General features: G+C 46.9%; 1 long non-coding RNA gene across 1 annotated transcript in view; it reads right to left on the reverse strand.

Moving 5' to 3' along the window:
- Window positions 1–4,562, reverse strand: part of LOC141164145 (uncharacterized) — a 79,912-nt gene extending 75,350 nt beyond the window's left edge. Inside the window, exon 1 of the long non-coding RNA XR_012250847.1 lies at window positions 4,464–4,562. This is a non-coding gene — a long non-coding RNA (uncharacterized lncRNA). The remainder of the gene's footprint in view (window positions 1–4,463) is intronic.
- Window positions 4,563–15,669: the final 11,107 nt, after the last annotated feature.

Here is a 15,669-nt window from a genome sequence, read left to right on the forward strand (position 1 = left end):
CGCTAGCGGCAGGGAAGGCCTGAACCTCCAAGGTCTAGCGAGTCAGTTCATTCCACGTTTCCTTGGATACTCAATAATTATAAGGCACAGAGGAATCACGGAGGACATTGGTATGGTCGGCAAGGTACTCCCTCAGCATCTTCACAAACTTTGCACTCCTTGTGAGAGTACCCCGCACCTCAGGGCTTGTTCGATGGGAGGGGCTGAGAAAATTCTCCCAGAACTTTGACAGTGTTCCCCTGCCTCTGCTGGATTGGAGTTGTGTCTCTCTCGCCTGTAGTCCTTGGTTGTCCAACGAACTGTGCCCTCTGCCGCCAGCGTTTTCAGATGGGAAATTTTTTATTAGTTCCGCAACAAGGGCCTTCTGGTACTGCCCCATTTTTGTAGACCTGTCCGCCTCAGGAATAAGAGATATAAAGTTCTCCTTGAGTCTAGAAGTGTCACCAACCAGTAATGACTGTCACCCAAAATTTTGAGAACGCGAGGGTCATGGGAAAGGCAGCGTAACATAAACTCAGCCATGCATGCCAGACTGCTAACAGGCAAAACGTCCGTGTCCTCACCAAGAGGACGAGTGACTATGCTCTCCTACCCCTCCTCCTCCTCTTCTCTGTCCTCAGGCCATCCACGCTGAACAGACGGGATTACAGTTGTGCAGGTAGTACCGTCTATAGCACAGGAAACTAGCTCCTGTTCTTCCTCCTCCTCCTCTTCCTCATTGTCACCCAATCCAAGTTAGGATGAGACAGAGACAACTGGTAGTGGTCAGGCTGGTAGTTATTCCACCCCTGCTGATGCTGGCCTGGCAGATGGTGCAAATGGCCTTTTTGGGGTAATTGGCAGAGTCTTTAAAAAACAACCAGACTCGGGAAGACCTAACAGTTGTACTGGCAACTTCCTTCGTGTTGGTGTTACGGGGAACAGTTGCCTGCTTTCTGTCTGCGGCCACCACAATGCTTCTTCCTGCCTGTTGGGGTACTCTGCCTCCCTCCTTGTATGCTGCTCTCCTCGCTCTGCATGTTCTCCTGCCAGGTTGGGTCAGTTACTATATCATCCACCACCTCGTCTTCCACTTCCGCACCCTGGTCTTCCTACTGACTTTCTGGCAATGGGTCTCAGCATTGTCCACCTCTTGTGACACTTTCCTACCGTTGCCTTCGTGTGATCGTGGCTGCTCAAATATTTGGGCATCACTACATGCTATCTCCTCTTGCCCCTTTTCAAGTGGACAGGGATAGAGGCCCAAATCTATAAATGTAAACAGCTCTTCAGAGTGTCCAAGTGTGGGATCAGTTGTCTCTGGGCACTAGACATGATGGAGGAAGGAAGTTCAGGGTGAGGAATATGCGGTCCAGACTCACTGCTACTGAGACTTGACCGTGTGGAAGACAGGGTGGTGGTGGTGGTGGTGGCTAAGTGACTGGAAGCATTATCTGCTATCCAACCAATGACCTTTTCACACTGCTCTGTGTTCAACCGTGGTTTTCTGCGGTACTCTGTTAATTGGGACAGGAAGGTCGAGCCTCTGCATGCACCATGACCATCACGGCCAGATCCCCGTCCCTTGCCAAGTGCCTTGCCCATTTTAAATTGAGGACAATATCGTCAACGCTCACTACACTAAATTTTTAATGGAGGACAGAAATGGCAGGATTTTCTGAAAACGTATATGTAATCCGTGTGACAGAGAAAACAGAGTTTTAAATACCTGGCCTGTAGGTAACTATTTTGAATAGCAAACCGATGTCAATAGCTTCAATGACACACGGAAACAAATGTTTAATGGAGGACAGAAATGGCAGTATTTTCTGAAAATGTATTTGTGAGATGGATATGTGTATAATATATGGCGGTATACCTACACTAACTAGAAACAAGCATATCTCTCCCTAGCTCAGCAGCTCCCCTCCCTACACTGTCTGATTCCGGAGTGACTGTGACGAGCATTGCGGCACCAGGTCTGCTATAGACCTGATGACGCTGTGCGACCATCCAATCACTGTAATGCCACAACCAACATGGCTACAGCATTACAGTGAGTGGCAGACAATCCCTGCATGTTCATTGGCTCTGTAAAGAGCACAAAACATGCAGAGAGGGGACCCGAGCTCCCACCGAGCAACCCTGGAAATACTCGGCGAGCACTGAGCAGTAGCGAGCTAATAACATGCTGTAAATTGTTAAATATAGAAAAGTGTGCTCCGTGTAAGATTGTGATATAGTGAAACTACAGATTGAATCTTTTGCAATTTTAATATGCTACGGCAAATTTTTTAAGAAATCTTCAGTTTGCACAGAACCAATTGGTGGCAAGTCACAATATTGTAAGGAATCTAATTTATCTGAAAATATGTGTGTAAATATGTGTGCAACACTCTGAGATCTCATAGGACTGTATCCAACCCCTTTGAGTCTCTTTAACACAAACACAGCCTTAGTAAAGTCAGAGTGACCTCACCACAGGAAATATGGTAGTATCCAATTGCCTATTTAATAGCATAGCCCACTGACAGACTTTAAATTTTTTGAAAATTAAAAAATGGTTAAAAATAAAAAATTATGTCTCTTAGTCATTTGTGACTAGATAGATGGTTCAGTGCAGAACACTGGCTCAAACTGATAGTGTTACTGTCAGAAGTAATATCATCCTGCTGAGATGAGGGATGTGCCATATATTCTTTAATAGGCTCCGCTTCTTATCCCCAAAATACTGTTACCACAAGCAAAGCAAGCCAAGTGTTATACTAGAGCCTGGATAGCTAACAGTGTCACTGTCAGAGGTAACATCATCCTGCTGTGATTGAGAACAGTGATGTGCCATATATTCTATAATAACCTCCGCTTCTTATTCCCATAATACTCTTACCAGAAGCAAAGCAAGCCAAGCGTAGTACTGTAGCCTGGATACCTGGTTCCAATTGTGGTGGTGATGATGCTAGCAGCTCACATATTCTTGGTCATTGTGTGCTTTTATTTTTCTTTTACATAACCTTTACCATTGCCATTTCCACTTTGTGTGTTACTGTTTGTATATGTACTGTATGTGTTTGTGAAAGCATGCATGTACTATGCAAGTGTGTCCATGTTCACAATATTCTGTGCATGCTGCTTAAATGTGTATTAATCATGTCCTGAATTTGCATAATTACAAAAATAATGTGCAGAGGTACTATTGTGTGCATTTCATTTGCAATAAGAGTAGGACCTAGAAAACATAGTAACCACATACCATAAAGTTCCATGTCATATGCCCTCTTAGACTGTGAGCCCACTATGCATTTTTTAAGCGTTTCCACAGCGGCAATTCCGTTGCAGAAACGCTTAAAAAACACTTGGTAGAAGGTCTGCCATGTTCCCCAATGATAATCCGCATGTGCTGTGCACATGCTGTGGAAATTTCCGCTGCGGATTTTTCGCCGCCATTGACTTGCAATGAATCGCATAATATCCGCCTGACTACATGTGCACATGCGGATATCATGCGGTTCAATGTGCGGATGGTACCCGGGTCTGGAGAAGAGGAGACTCTCCTCCAGACCCGGGTACCATGGTACCTGTATAAAAAAAAGAATAAAATAAAAAATATACATTATACTTTCCTTCTGATGGACCCCGGTCTTCATAGCGTTCAGTCCTGGCTTGCTGGCAGCTCGCGATGGTCTAAAAGGACCTGCCATGACGTCATTTAGTCATGTGATGGGTCATGCGACCGCTGATGTCGGTGGTTGCGTGACCCGTTACATGACTAAATGACGTCATGGCAGATCCTTTTAGACCACTGCGAGACACTGGGGACACTGGACGGATCAGATAAGGACACCGGGGGCCATCAGAAGGTAAGTATAATATTTATCTTTTATTTTTTGCCATTCTTTACGGTCACACTATTTAAATCCATGCCGGTTGCATGGATTTATATAGTGTGACCAAGTTGTCAAGCACTTTCCAAGTGATGCTAAAATTGATTGGAAAGCGCTTGACAACCCACATGTGAAAAAATGCATGTGAAGAACGCTTCACTTCCGCTTGTCCCTGGCAGGAAAAAAGCATGTACAATCCGCATGTACAATCCGCATGTACAATCCGCATGTACAATCCGCATGTACAATCCACCTGCGTTTTTTCTGCCAGGGGAGATGCAGAAACGCTCAGGAAAAATCCGGAGCATTTCTGCATCATGGGCACATAGCCTGATAGTGACAGATCTCTCCATAAATAACAGCCTTAGGTTCCTTTTCCATTTTGATGAATGGGTTCTGGATGTTTGCTCATTGGGATGTTCCACAAGGTATTAGGGGATTCTGGAACCTTGTTCCTCTTCAACAAAACATCCAGAGTTGTTCTAGGAACAGAGATTAAGCATGCCCGATGTGATTGCCATATTATATTTCTGTAGATTATACATATTGTACTCATGGGCTTCACCCACAGGTTGTAAAGGCAAAAGAAATGCAATACTTTACCACTAGATTCAATTGGAGTTTCCTGGAACAGCGGGAGGCAGAAAAGCAGTGTATGCATATACTGTAGTTTATCTCCAGCACTTGCTAGCAACATATTTCTTTTCTTTCTTGTTGTTGTTGACAGTTTCTTTACTGTTCTTGTCGTTTGCAGGCTTCAGGCTGAATGTAACTCCCTCCCTTGCCAGCTCCTGCTCCGTGTCAGCTTGTATTAAACAAACTGGCCTTAGTTTCAGACCTTGCATCCTGCCATGGGGGGTATGACTAGGGATGAGCGTTGGCATTGCTCCTTCTCTGTCCTTCGGTGGGGGGAGCACATTAAGCCCACATCATTCACATGTCGCCATGGGCTGTGCTGTATAACATATGTATAGTAGGAAGAGGCCGGGGTCACCATGGAATTTGCATGCTGTACCAGGACTTCCTAAAAATGTAGGTTACAGAAAAAAAGATAAATATATAAAAATATATATAAATGTGAACTGTATAATTATGTGTACAATTATGTATTGTATGTAATTTATTCCTAATATACATTATTACTCTCCTAGGTGGCGCAAGTAGTTCGTGGATCCACTGTGCCATGAGCAGGACTTACCCTGGAGAGGCGTGACTAATCAGCTACCTTGGTGTTCGCTGGAGCCTCTAGTGGTGATGTCTGGCTTGTGCGGCAGGTAGCTGCCAGGTGCCACTCCAGGGTGGCATCCTGCTGAAACTGCTGACCCCAAAGGGCAGAGACGTTATTTCAGATTCTCAATAGGAGAATAGCAGGACGGCCACTTGGGAAAAGTTCAGACTGTGTCGACAGGATGACAACTGGGAAAGGTTCACACTGTGCAGACAGGAATGCCACTGGGATAAGTTCAGAGTTTTGGCCTAGATATTCAGCACCAGGGTAGCAGACAGGTATCTCCGATGCGGCCATGGGGTACAGGTACTGCCGACGCGGTTTCAGGATTTGGACACTGCCGAAGTGGTCACGGGGAATAAGGACTAACGAGATACAGGATACTATAATATGCTAGAGAGGGGGGACCTGGCAACATACAGTTGCAGACATCAAACCACCTAACACAGAACTACAGGGGTTCCTCAGCACCCTCCCTATTGGTGAGGGAGCCTTATATACAAGATGTCTCCAAGCTATTGGCTGGGAGACATCTTGCAGGTCAACACACATTTAACTAAATGCCTCCCAGCAGTTGCTGGGAGCATTTACCATGTGTACGCGCTGCCCCTTGAAGAAGAGGGGAGCGCGCGCACATGCGTCTTAGGCACGCCGCCAAGAAATAGTGTGGCGTGCACAGAGGAGGAAGGAGGCAAGAGCACGCCGGGGAACATGCCGCTATCCAGGGTGGTGAGTAAGCTGGCATCCCTGCATGGTTTTAGCAGGGGACACCATGCAGGGGCATCGGGCATAGCGCTACATACAATAGAATAATTATTGCAATGGGGATTTTCAATGCTTCTTGTAAAAATTTGGTGCCATAGGGTCTCCTTATTCAGACTTTAGGTATGTCAAGTATGAGGTGTGAAAATAAGGCGTAAGGTGTGTCCAGGACTAATGCACTACCATAATTATAATTGTAATAATAGTTCTTCCTATGTTGTTTAATGTTATAGTGTTCTCTGGTGACTGTAGATGTCACAGGAAATAGAGAGAGTGTGTGGCTATAAGCCACATGGTGTGCCAGGGAAACCAGTTGAACATGGCGCTTAGGCTGGTTTAAAACATAATTTTTTCTGATACGTAAAAACTGATCTGCTTTTTCAGTGTACTGGGTTGATTTTTTTGTAAGGGGGCCAATTTTGTACAATCCTTGTTGCATCATATTTTCTCAACTGAAAAATGTCTTAGCTTCTCCTATCCAATTAACCCCTTAAAGAGGACCTGTTCCCTGGTCAAAAGTGACCAGTTTTTTTATTTTATTTTACACTTACTTCTCCCATGATTATTCTGTTTTTAATTTTTCTTTAAATCTGCTATATGGTTTCATGGATATGGGCCTTTTAACTTAGTTTCCTTGTATGATTTTTACCAAAGGGGATTGGCTCACAAGGTAATTATATCATTATTAGTGATGAGTAGTGTTGAGCCACCCCCGTAGTGTTCGAGTTCGGTTCGGTTCGTCGAACACCCGTGTGTTCGCCGAACTGTTCGTCGAACTGTTCGTCGAACACCTTCGAACACCGTTAAAACCAATGGCAGGCAAACAAAAACACATAGAAACACATAGAAAACACCTTCAAAGGTGTCCAAAAGCTGACAAACTGCTCAGAAGACACAACTAACACATGGAAAAGTGACAAGTACATATAGTCATGCGAAAATAAAAGAGGTGGAGGAGTAAAAGGAGGGGGAGACACAGATATAGGCATGTCATGCCCTTCTAAAATCCAAAAAGTGAGAAGCCGACACGGCCAGTCCGCTCCTGCCCGTGCCACATCCGTGTCGCCGGGTTTGTGCCAGAGCCGCGGTGAACCCTGATGGCCAGCCCCCCTCTACCAATACTGGTGCCTGTCCGCTGGTGGGTCGAGCGAGCCCCCCTGTGGTGGAGGCAGCTCTAAGCTTTTTAATTTAAATTGTCTCTCTAATTTGAATGAATACACTTTAAATCCATTTACAAGGATCTATTGGAGGGCAAGTCTCATGCCAGCAGCCGCGTAATTCCAGCTCCAGTAGCGTCCACTAAAGCTGCTGCAGTTAAAAAGCTTTTATAAGGATCGAGCTCGGCTGTCCACCGCAAGGCATCCTACTGCCAGTCCCAGCCCCTATGCCTTGGGGTGCCTCCTGATGCTCTTCACTGAGTATCCCATGGTCCCGAAGCATTTCCTTTGAAAAAATTAAGTGTCTAAACTACAGGTGGTGTAGCTTGCTTAACAGCCGGGATAATCCGCTGACTAGCAGACACTGCTACTAGGCACAAAGTATTTCCTGGGCTAGATGCAGTTAAAAATTTGTAATTAGATACTCTCGTTGGATGCTGAGAAAGCATTCCATAGAGTCTCCTGGCACGCCATATATGATTCTCTTAAAAAGCTTGGGGTAGGGGTCTAGGGGACCCTTTTATAGCCAAAATCACGGCCCTGTATCGCAATATGTCACCTAGGCTGAAGATAAATGGAACTGTAGCACCCTGAGGGCTCGGTTGCTACAGACGTATTGCACCTCACCCAGAGGTGTGATATCTCACTCTCAGGTAAGGATGGAGTGTGGATCAGGACCCGACACCTGCATGCATTACACCACATTGCCGTGGGGCAGGGCGACCAATATGCCCCTGAGATGGGCACGACAGTCCCTGTCCCTGGCTGGAGTGGGGGGAGGGAACACTGAGGAAGGGGAACCCTGTACTGCAGGAGCAGGGAGGAAGCAGTTCCTGGGTGAATTGAGAAGGGAGTATAAAAGGTGGGCACCATCTTAGTTCAGTGCAGAGAAGTCTGAGCAGAAGTGGCAGGGAGCAGGGGCTCTGCATGAGCTCTGCTCCGGAGGCGGGCCTAGTAACAGAGGCCCAGGCCTGGAAGAGGGAGAAGGAAGGAAGAGGAGCGGAGAAGGCTCCAGGAACGAGGAATGAAGGGATCCCAGGGGTGCGGATGGGCGAGTCGCCACCGCACGCCCGAATCCACCTGCGTGGAGGGGTCAGGCCAAAGGGGGAGACCGGTCCCCGAACTAGTGGAGGCAGGAAACGACCCTCAGCTAGAAACCGGGGGCTCTGACATTTTATGTGGCGCAGCCCCTCGCTACACCCGCTAGGAAGGCACCACATAGGGTCAGGGAAACTGGCGCCAAGTTTACCAAGAGGAGGCCCGAGGCAGGCGGACAGAAGTGTTGGTAAGAAAGGCCAGACAAAGGACACACAAAGGGGGTCCTGTGAAGTGCTCCAAAGTTATCTGGGAGTTGTCTGAGCCCCTCACCTGGTGAGCACAGTACGACGTGGGCAGCCGTTACCTGCAGACGTGGTCTGGATAATAAGAACTGTGAGTAAAGGCCCTGGACTGCATCACTGACTCCGTGTCGTTACTGCTGCTGCCCTGCACCATCACCCCCATCCTCCGCATACACTGCCCTGAGGCTATACTCCTCCCATGGGGAGTTATGCTACGCTCTGCTGCACCCACAACACCAGCCTCAGCGGTCTGCCCTGTAGCGGCGGTTCACTCTGACCGCAATCCACGGGTGGCGTAGTCGGACATTTAAACATCAAAACCACATAAATAGTTCCGCCACTGGTTTGACCGCCCTGAGCCACGGAACCGGGTCGCCGCCACGAAGACTACAACCACCAGCATCCACCAAAAAGGGTCCGGCTCCGGGTGTCCCAAGGCCCAGGGGGTGCGTCAGAACATTTTCATCACCTTTCACAATCACCAATGGGACAAGGCAGGGATGTCCTCTGTCCCCTCTCTTATACATCCTAGTGACGGAGCACCTGCTCTCATCAATTCGCCATAACCCCAATATTAGGTGGATTGAGGTGGGAGGCACCGAGTACAAGTGCTCTCTATTTGCTGATGATGTCCTAGTATATATCACTCAATCACACATATCCATCCATGCTGTTATGGCTGAAATAGATCACTTTGTTACATGGTAAAATTTTAAAATCAATGCAGCGAAGTCTGAGGCCCTCGATGTCTCCCTCCCCAAATCCATATAGGATTCCATCCAGTCCAACTTTCCCTTTGCCTGGCCCTCACAGGGTATCAAATACTTAGGAATTCCTATTCATAGAGACCTCTCCCATCTATGTTATCTTAATTTTGGGCCCTTTATTGAACAATTCCATACAGACCACGGTTGGCAAGTTAGAACTGTAAGATTCACTACGTGAACCGGTGGTGTTTTGTGGAAAAGCACATGTACACCGCGTTCCAAATTATTATGCAAAAAGTGTTTAGGAGTGATAAGGGAAGAATTTGTTTGTTTGTCAGTTAAACTCATTGATGGTGATGTGTGTCAGGGCTCTTTATATCACTGTAAGCAATTGCAGACACCTGTGCTAATTAGTTTGGCAGGTGTGTCCAATGAAAGGCAAGACTACTTAAGAAGGCTCTCTCACATTATTAAGCAGCCTACATTTTCTGCCAAAATGGGAAAGAAAAAGGATGTGTCGGCTGCTGAGAAGCAACAAATTGTGGAGTGTTTAGGTCAAGGCATGACTACAATCAACATTGTGCGATGATCAGGATGAAGTGTCTTGGCAATCAAGAAGTATGTAGCTGATTCACAGTACACACGTGTGCGTGCTGATAAGGGCAAATTGAGGACTCTTTCCTACAGGCAATTACGTCAGGTTGAAAGAGCAGCGGCAAAAAAGCCTTGTCATAGCAGCAGACAAGTTTTTGAAGCTGCTTGTGCCTCCAACGTCCCCCGAACAACAAGATGCAGGGTCCTTCAGAGGTTTGCAGCTGTGCATACGCCATCCTGTCGACCTCCTCTATCCACTTCACACAAGCAGAAACGGCTCCAGTGGGCCAAACATTACATGAAGACTGATTTCAAAACTGTTTTGTTCACGGATGAGTGCCGTGCAGCGCTCGATGGTCCAGATGGATGGAGTGGAGGATGGCTGGTTGATGGACACCCCACGCAAACACGGCTACAGCGCCAACAAGGAGGAGGTGGAGTAATGTTTTGGGCTGGAATCATGGGGAGAGAGATTGTCGGCCCCTTTAGGATCCCTGAAGGCGCTAAAGATGAACTCCATAATGTATGTGGATTTTCTCAAACAGCACTTCCTGCCATGGTTCAAGAAGAAGAACCGTGTATTTCACAGCAAGATCATTTTTCTGCATGATAATGCACCATCTCATGCTGCACATAAAACATCTGCATCTCTGGCCGATATGGGCATAAAAGGGGACAAACTTATGGTGTGACCCCCATGCTCCCCTGACCTCTACCCCATTCAGAACCTTTGGAGCATCATTAAAAGGAGTGTCTATGATGGCGGGAGGCAGTTCACATCTAAGCAACAGCTCTGGGAGGGTATTCTGTCCTCATGCAATTCAATTGAAGCAGAAACCATCCAAAACCTGACAAATTCAATGGACGAGAGAGTTCAGAAGCTCCTTTCGAACAAGGGGTCCTATGTGAAAATGTAACATCACCTAGAATAAAGTTTTGAGTTGAAAACTGTTTGATTTCAGTTTCTAACAACCTGCTAATACTTATAATTTCAAAAATGACCATTTTTTTGGTCTTTATTAAAATGAAAAGGTTGATCGAAAAGTTTGGGGGATCTAAGAGTGTGGCAACCCAGTAGTCATGATTACTTCGAATTCTGACAATATGAGGGTCATGCTGCAGGTAGTGCAGCAAGAAGGCACTTATGTGTCTTGCGCATCTCGGAGCCCCAAAATTATTTTCCGGGCTAGATGCAGCTAAAAATTATTTTTAATTTTAAATCTGGTGGAGCTTATTATAGATGGCCTAATAGGATCAGTGCTGCACACTGCTACAAAGCCCAAATTATTTTCCAGTCAAGATACAGATAAACATGATTAGTAATTTGAAAGCTTAAAACGTTTGGTAGAGTGATTTTAACCAATCATCAAGCTTTTACTCTCCCCAGGATGACACAGGGGTAGAAAAGTCGTTTCGGATCCATGATTTGTTCATCTTTATGAACGTGAGTCTGTCTACATTATCAGTGGAGAGCCGCGTGCGCTTATCTGTCAGCACACCACCAGCAGCGCTGAACACACGTTCAGACAGAACGCTGGCTGCGGGGCATGACAAGATCTCCAAGGCGTAAGTGGCTAGCTCCGGCCATTTATCCAGATTGGAAGCCCAAAAAGAGCAAGGGTCCAGTGACACAGTCGTGGCTTCAATGTTTACTTAGAGATACTCCTGTACCATCGTCTCTAGGCGTTGACTATGTGTCAGACTTCTTGTCTCCTGTGGCCTTGCAAAGGATGGGCTAAAAAAGTGGTGAAATGATTCCGCAAAATTGATGTTACCAGCAGATACTGTGGTTCTGTTACGGTTTGAGTGCTGAACACTTGACGGTCCCACGGTTGGCAAGTTGGAACTGTGAGATTCACTACGTGCACCACTGGTATTTTGTGGAAAAGCACATGTAAGATTCTGCAACAGTCTCTGCTGATACTCCTGCATGCGTGCATCCCTTTCTATGGCAGGAATAATTTCTGCAAATTTACTTTTGTACCGGGGATCTAACAGTGTGGCAACCCAGTAGTCAGGATTATTTCTAATTCTCACAATTCAAGGGTCATGTTGCAGGTAGTGCAGCAAGAAGGCACTCATGTGTGTTGCGCATCCAGGAGCACCAAGTCCCTGTTGTGTTGGTGGCGAGGTAACAATCATGCTTCCTTCCTCTGTCCTCTCCCCCCAACCTCGCACAACAGAAATGTGATCAAGGTCTCCCTCATCTGATGAGTCTTCCATCAGTTCGTCCTCCACTTCTACCTGGGCTCCTGCACCTTCCTCACTAGTTTGGCTGCTACCATGCGCCCTGGTAAAACCATCTCCCCCACCCTCACATGCCTGTCGCCTTGGTGCTGCCGACCTTCTAGACCTTGCAGATGTTAGCCCTTCCGCATACAACTCCTCCTCCTCTACTTCCTCCACCTCCTCTTGTGCCACCACCTGACTCCGAATTCTGTTTAACATGTGCTCCAGCATGTAAATCACCGGAATAGTTATGCTGATAATGGCATCGTCAGCACTAAACATCTTCGTCGCCATTTCAAAACTGTGCAGAAGGGTGCATAGGTCCCTGATCTGAGACAACTCCTCCAGCGTGATTTGCCCCACCTCTGAATCTCGTTGGCCCAGGCTATACGTCAGAACGTATTGCACCAGGGCTTGTCGGTGCTGCCACAGTCGCTGCAACATGTGCAGAGTTGAATTCCACCGGGTAGGCACATCGCATTTTAGCCGGTGAAGTGGCAGGCCCAACGACTTCTGTAGAGATGTAAGTCGCTGAGCTGCGGGATGCGAACGGCGGAAGTGAGCACACAGCGACCGTGCCCTCTGCAGAAGGCCATCTATTCTGGGATAGTGGGCTAAGAATTGCTGGACAACCAGGTTCAACACGTGAGCCATACAAGGCACGTGTGTGACATTGCCCCGGCGAAGGGCCGCCCCCCGGTTTGCAGCATTGTCGCACACGGACTTCCCTGGTTTCAGGTCCAGTGGAGACAACCATTCATGAAATTGGTTCTCCAGAGCTGACCACAACTCCTCAGCTGTGTGACTCACATTTCCCAGACATTTCAATGTAAAAACCGCCTGATGACGTTGAGCCCTACTGCCAGCATAGTAAGGAGGTGTGCAGGATCCCTTCTGCGCAGTTAGAAAGCTTATGGCATGACCAGACAGGCTTTGGGTGCAGGTGGAAGACCGAGAGGAGGTTGAGGAGGCAGAAGCAGTGGAGGAACTTTGACATAAAGAGGATTGACGCACAACTCGTGGGGACGGCAAGACTTGGACAGCAGCCCCTTGTCCTGCTGTCACCATAGTTACCCAGTGCCCAGTCAGCGACATGTAACGCCCCTGTCCATGCCTACTCGTCCAAGTGTCTGTGGTGAAATGCACCCTGTCACACACAGAGTTTCTCAAAGAAGCGGTGATGTTGTGTGCGACATGCTGGTGGAGCGCAGGCACACCTTTCTTTGAGAAGTAGTGCCGACTGGGCATCTGGTACTGGGGCACTGCGACGGACATAAGGTCTCGAAAATCCTCTGTGTCCACCAGGCGGAAAGGCAGCATTTCTGTAGCCAAGAGCTTGCAGATGGTGAAATTCAACCTCTTAGCTTTCTCATGGCTAGGAGGAAATGGTCTTTTACTTGTCCACATCTGAGGGACCGAGGGCTGGCTATTGTGCTTAGACGGGGTTGATAAGGGTGTCCCCGGCAAACTGCCGGTCTGTGAGGAAGATGCAGGCGGACATGTTAGGTTGCCTTCATCCAAAGGTGGTGCTATCGATGTCGGACAGCGCTCAACACCAGCTAGTGTTACCACCTCCAAAGAAAATGATGACCTGCCAATCACGCTGGCTGTTGCGGGTAAAGAGGTGGCAGGTCTGCGCCCCAAAACAGGTGTGACTGCTGTCCCCCCAGTCACAGAGGATGAAGAGGCCGCGGATGCACAAGATATGGCAGACGGTGGTTGGCCCGGCCGGCTAGGCCGCATTGTAGCACACTGAGCTTCCCACTGCAACTTATGCTTCATGTCCATGTGCCGGTTCATGCATGAAGTACTCAAACTATGTATTTTTTGGCCTCTACTTAGCTTTTGCTGACAAATGTTACAGATAACACGAGTTCGGTCATCTTTATCGATCTGAAAAAATGCCCAGGCTATGCAAGGCTTAGCACCCATGCGACCTGAAGAGCCACCACGACTTGTGGTGAGAGGCAGAGTTGTGTTTGAGGATGCAGTTGTTGACGTGCTTCCAGTACTACGTCTCTTTCCAGGAAGGCGCAACCTGACCTCGTCGTCACTAGCATCTTCCTCCACCTCCTCTGCTGACCTCATCTCTTGGCTGACTGTGGGTTGACAGTAAGTGGGATCTCCGACCTCATCATCATCACCCTGTGCGTTATCACACCCGTCGTCCTCAGAGCCAACCTGTTCCTGCCCTGACAAAAAACTAAAGTTGTCGCTCCAATCAGGTATTTGAGTCTTATCATCGTCTTCCTCATTGTCTCCACCAACAGGAGTTACAGTTTGGGAATGAGGGTCTACATTATGGTCAGAACCTTCTGCGTCTGGTCCTGGATCCGACTCATAAAGATTCTGGGCATCAGTGCAGATCATTTCCTCGTCTGGATTCACAGAAGCGCTGGAGTCGACCTCTGATACCCAGGCTATAGTATGAGTAAACAGCTCTGCAGACTCAACCATCTGTTCTACCTCATACTCAGACGGGCAGCTGGAGATTTGGGAGCTGTGAGGAAGCAAGTGCGATTTGGGTGACACCTTTGAGGACTGGAGTATTTGTGATGTTGAAGTTGATGTGGAGGAGAGCCCACTTAAAGGAGCACTTGATATCCGTTGAAGCACCTGCTGTTTTTGTGCCTCATCTGGAATTTGTAGCGATTGCCGTGGCCGTAAGAAAGGGATCTTATCACATTGTCCGCTAAAAGAAGTAGACATTTTAGTTTGGCTGGAAGATGGTCTTTCTTCTGCAGATGTTACTGTTGCTTTAACACCTACCCCACGGACACAACCTTTTTTCCCCTTCCCAACACGCCTATTCCCCTTTCCACCAGCAGCAGGCCATTTTCCACTCATTTTGGTGGTTAGCTAATTCACAACTCTGGAGTTGTTTGCACAAAAAAACAATGGATGGTAACCGAGCAGAGCTGAGTGGCCAAACTGTGGTATTAGGCCAAAACTATTGGCTGGGTTAGATGCAGAAAAAAATTATTTTTAATTTGCAACCTGATGGAGGTCAGTATAGATGGACTAATAGAGAAAGTCCGACACACTACTAGAAGGCCAAATATTTTTTCAGAGGTAGATGCAGAAAAAAATATATTCAGTTTGCAACCTGATGGAGGTCAGTATAGATGGACTAATACAACAAGTCCCACACACAGCTAGAAGCCCAAATATTTTTTCAGAGGTACTGTAGATGCAGATAAAAATTAGTTTTAATTTGCAACCTGATGGAGGTCAGTATAGATGGACTAATAGAGAAAGTCCGACACACTACTAGAAGGCCAAATATTTTTTCAGAGCTAGATGCAGAAAAAAATTATATTCAGTTTGCAACCTGATGGAGGTCAGTATAGATGGATTAATAGAACAAGACCCACACACAGCTAGAAGCCCAATATTTTTTCAGAGGTAGATGCAGAAAAAAATATATTCAGTTTGCAACCTGATGGAGGTCAGTATAGATGGACTAATAGAACAAGTCCCACACACTGCTAGAAGCCCAAATATTTTTTCAGAGGTACTGTAGATGCAGATAAAAATTAGTTTTAATTTGCAACCTGATGGAGGTCAGTATAGATGGACTAATAGAGAAAGTCCGACACACTACTAGAAGGCCAAATATTTTTTCAGAGCTAGATGCAGAAAAAAATTATATTCAGTTTGCAACCTGATGGAGGTCAGTATAGATGGATTAATAGAACAAGACCCACACACAGCTAGAAGCCCAATATTTTTTCAGAGGTAGATGCAGAAAAAAATATATTCAGTTTGCAACCTGATGGAGGTCAGTATAGA

This window comes from Phyllobates terribilis, unplaced genomic scaffold, assembly GCF_046119375.1.
Source record: "Phyllobates terribilis strain yellow unplaced genomic scaffold, ASM4611937v1 Scaffold_10__3_contigs__length_209671492, whole genome shotgun sequence".
Taxonomy (NCBI): Eukaryota; Metazoa; Chordata; class Amphibia; order Anura; family Dendrobatidae; genus Phyllobates; species Phyllobates terribilis.